This window comes from Mesoplodon bidens (genome assembly GCF_964165515.1).
Source record: "Mesoplodon bidens genome assembly, chromosome: 18".
NCBI lineage: Eukaryota > Metazoa > Chordata > Mammalia > Artiodactyla > Ziphiidae > Mesoplodon > Mesoplodon bidens.
The window spans coordinates 46244817-46249617 of NC_138175.1; the positions used below are offsets into that span (position 1 = coordinate 46244817).

General features: G+C 41.2%; 1 pseudogene across 1 annotated transcript; it reads right to left on the minus strand.

Moving 5' to 3' along the window:
• Nucleotides 1–598: 598 nt before the first annotated feature.
• On the minus strand, nucleotides 599–1154 carry LOC308606099 (signal recognition particle 9 kDa protein-like; annotated as a pseudogene). The gene has a single exon. The product of its transcript is annotated as a signal recognition particle 9 kDa protein-like (transcript).
• Nucleotides 1155–4801: the final 3647 nt, after the last annotated feature.

Genomic DNA, 4801 nt, shown 5'->3' on the forward strand with positions numbered 1-4801 from the left:
GTTAACATTTGGGGGAAGATGTTAACACACAGAAACTCTCTGTACTATTTTTGCAACATCCAGGGTAGCTTGTAGTTAAAAAGTTAAACAATTATAGAACCAGGGGATAGGGCTAATAAAGCAAATAGGGCAGAATGTTAGAATGAGTCTAATTACTCAGAGAGATGTGAGAGGTTATTACTTCTTTAAAAATGATCAGCAAAATAACTTGGAAATAAAAAGTGAAATCACTGAAATAAAAACAGTATAGTAAGTGGGCTGGATGGAAGAATAAACACAGTTTAAGTTGGACATGTTAAATGGGAAGATAGATCTGAGGAATTTGCCAGGATGCAGTGCAGATGGCAAGTATGAAACAACAGCTGAAGGTCCTGGAGGAATCTGAGGGTCTACTGTATTCTCATCTCATAAAAATTCTAAAAGGAAAGAGCAGCCAAGAAGAAGGGGAGGAAAACACAGTCTATACCCTGAAGCCGCAGACTAATGGTCCAAGGGGCCACAAATGGTTCTGAGTGGTCATGTGTTGGCAGCTGTGGTGGAAAAAGGCACCCTCAGGGGTGGTTTCTGGGAAAGAACATTTATCCAGACAGTCTCAGTGCCCATTATTTATTTTGCCTAACATCAAACAATCTGCAAAAAGTTTCCAAGATAGAGGCATTCCTTGTTCCATTTCCAAAAATAAAGGCTCTCTAACTGAAAGCATTTACATTCCTAGCTCTCTAAAGTAAACATTAAAAACAAAGTACAAAAAATGATCTTTTGGCTTCTGAATAGCCCACTTAGTTACATAAAGTATTTTCTGTCCCAACACTTTCTCAAATTCAAAAGATATCTACTTCCTAAGAACATGACAGTCTTCATTTCAAACCATTCAGTCCATTTCCATGGCAACACTGCGGATTCCTTGGCCACCATAAGTTGCATTAGTTGACTGTGGAATTTCTCAGTCTTCTTTACTGAGCTTGCCCTGTTCTATACACCAAACTAAATCATCTGTTACTTTAATATACAAACTCCCATCAGAATGCCTATACTTGAGAACCACACGTGCCTTCATAGGGTCTGCGAGGTAGAGTTTCTCTGCTGCGCGACTGAACTCCTCGCAGGTCTGGTACTGCGGCATCGTGGGCCCGCAGCAGAACAGGAGAGGGAGGCAAAGCTACCGACCGGAGGTGGAGGCGGCGCGATGTGGCCCACCTACCTCTCTCAGCCACCTACCGCGGCAGGAGCCCAGCCAATCCCATGGCTCATTTTCACTATGAAACAATATGCAGCTTAAAAGAAAACCAGAAATATAATATCTATATGTACCAAGGTGGAAAAATTCCCAAGAGATAATGTTAACTAATCAAATCAGCTATAAAACAATATGTATAATTCATATACACAAAATGAAACTATTTCTATATATGTTTTATATTCTTAAATAAGATCATTAACATATACACACTACTATATATAAAATAGATAACCAACAAGGACCTACTGTATAGCATAGGGAAGTATACTCTATTTTGTAATGACCTATAAGGGAAAGAATATGAGAAAGAATATGTATATGTATATATTTATAACTTAGTCACTGTGCTGTACATCTGAAGCTAACATGACACTGTAAATCAACTATACCTCAATAAAAAACAAAAACAAATAAGATCAACACTACGGACCTCTCTGGTGGTCCAGCAGCTAAGACTATGAGCTCCCAAAGCAGGGGGTCCAGTTCAATCCCTGGTCAGGGAACTAGATCCCACATGTCACAACTAAGAGTTAGCATGCCACAACTGAGAGTCCACATGCATGCCGCAACTAAAGATCCCGCATGTGCAACTAAGGATCCTGCATGCCGCAACGAAGATCCCACATGCCGCAACCAAGACCCAGCACAGCCAAATAGATAAATAAAAATTAATTAATTTAAAAAAAGATCAACTAAAAAATGTACTTACAGGTAACAATTACTTAGAAAATGTAATAATCACAATATATATCATTATAAAACTAAATAAAAACTTAGGATAGGTCTAAGAATAGGTCTTAGAAATAAAGCCTCAGAATAGGTCTAAAAAGAATTACGGAAGATCTACTTGAATAAAAGTATAAGATTTTACTGAAAGACATAGAAGACCTGAGTAAAAGGAAACAGATACCATAATTCCCAATAGATAGATTTAATGTTAAAATGTCAGTTCTTTCTAAAATAGTCTATAAATTCTAGGCCATTTCAATCAGAATCCCAGCATCATTTCTTTTTTTTTTTTTTTTTTTTTTTTTTTGCGGTACGCGGGCCTCTCACTGTTGTGGGCTCTCCCGTTGCGGAGCACAGGCTCCGGACACGCAGGCTCAGTGGCCATGGCTCATGGGCCCAGCCGCTCCGCGGCATGTGGGATCTTCCCGGACCGGGGCATGAACCCGCGTCCCCTGCATCGGCAGGCGGACTCTCAACCACTGCGCCACCAGGGAAGCCCTGGAGTGTATTTTACACTTAGGCGTTCTCACTTTGGACTAGATGTATTTCAAGTGCTCCATGGCCACGTGAGATGGCTACCTTATTGGACAGTACAGCTCTAGAGAATGATTTTGTGTACACTCTCCATCTCTCTTCCGGCCTCCTTTATTCTCATTTGCCCCAACACCCCCCAGAGTCTGTAACTCTTGCCTCCCTCTCTCCTTTCTTTCCATTTGTCATGATCTTTTTTTTAACATGGAAAATCATTTCCTTTCTTAAAATTCTGGCCTGATTTCTTCTGTCTTACATTCCTCCAACGCCCATTTCAGGGGGTGACACACCTTTTTGTCTTGGTTGGGCATTTGCTTGCAGTTACCTCCTAATGATTATTTTCTTTGACCCATTAGTTGACTTAGATTTTTTTCCCATTTTTAAAAAATGTATCTTTCTTGACAGATCTCTAAATTAATTTTAGAGTTAAACTAGAAATCGTAAATTTAGAGGTTTGTATAGAGTCCCTTATGTTTCTGCCTTGATTTTAAAAATAGCACATATAGGTATATGTATTTTAGGATTATAGTATCTCTAAGTATTGCTTTACCTCACTGAATATTTTTGATAATTATTTTTATATCTTTTCTATATTTTTTAGGATTTCCATGAAACTGATGTAGAATTAAACTGATATAGAATTATATCAGATAATTTATTTAAAAAATTCCTACTTGAATGGGAGTGACTTTTACCTAGGAAGGTACATAAAAATGGGTGTCTTGAAGAAGTTCTTTCCTGTGCTATAATGGAGTGTTTTCAGGAAACAAGGTGTCAGACACTCCCCCCACCACTCCCCCAGGAGGGAAGGTGGAAGATAGGGGTTCTCAGAGTGCCAGGGTCACAGATTTTTCTGAAAGGTTTACATGGGGACCCTGGTCGGGCCCATCACTACCTGACGGAACACTCCCTGACTGGTACCTTGTATTTGTAGACATGATGCTGAAAATGCTCTTTCAGTGTCTTGAAGATTTTTATATTTGAGAAGTTTACAGAGAAACCCCTAGCAAAGGCTTCAGGTCCCTTCTGCTTCTTTGCTCTTCAGTACCTCCCCTAGACCTAGTGTTAGATTAGTTAATAGTGTGATCCTTGGACCAGTAGCATCATTGTCTCCTGGAAACGTGTTAGAAAAGCAGATTCTCAGGCCCTGCTGAATCAGAAACTCTGGAGGTGGGGCCCAGCAATCTGTCTTTAAGAAGCCCTCCGGGTGGGTCTGCTGTACCAAATTTGAGTTACTGACACACGTCTGCTCTCTACCTGGCCCTTGCACAGGCATCTGGATCCTCTTGGAATCTCTACTCCCCAGTGCCCCATCCTGGAATTTTCTAGTCCCTCCTACTTGAAGGCTGTCTTCCACAGCCCCCACACTTCCTGGCTTTCGTTTCTAGTGAGTTCTGTGGTATGTATGTCCATGTTTGTGACATTCTGGGAGGGGTGGCCCAGGCTGTGATTTGCCACCTACTGCTGCAGGCATTAGTGGTGTTCAGAAGGGAAGGGAGAAGCTGTGCTCGTGTGTTTCCCACTAAACAGAGAGACTGACACTCTCTATAGCTGTTTTATTTTTACTTTATCTCCTTGTCAACTTCACAGTGTAAATGCAGTTCATGTAAACATCTCTACTGGGAGATGCATAAATATAAGTATTTATGTGAACATATAAAGTCTGCATATGTGGATAATCTCCCCATACATATCATTTATTTATCCATCATTACATACCTGTGGTGTCTAGCTGATTCCTCTACCTTACTTCTGTCTCTGTACCCATCTCTACCTGAACATGTATTAAATATTTTATTTTGAAAATAGGCAAATATTATGTTTCCTTTGTGTTTTCTCTTTCACGGTGGAGCCTTCCCTCTGCTGGGGCTTCACTCTGAGACCAGCAGGACTCAAGGTCCTTTGGGAGGTCCTGGCTTTTCCTGAATCCTCTCTCACCTCTCCTGTTCTAACTGCTCTCTCTGGCCAGCTCTTCTGGAACAGAAGGTATTGCCTGCCCCCCTGTGGCTGCAGGTGACACAGCAGAGGTGTGGGAGGCTGTCTCTTGACTGATTCCTAGTCTTGCCTCTGAACCTGAGTTCCCACATGCATGGATTTAAGCACTGTCTTTCTGAGGAAGGGATTGTGCTCATTTTCCTCATCTCCTCTTGAGGGGCTGTTTCCCGTGTTTATTGACTCCTCATTTGTGCCCATCACTTGCTAATGTTATCCATGCTGCCCTCTATCTCTGTGTAAGATGGGAAAGCCTCCACACTTGACTCTCTTTGTTTTTCATCCAGTGTTACTCCCTGAATATAGCCT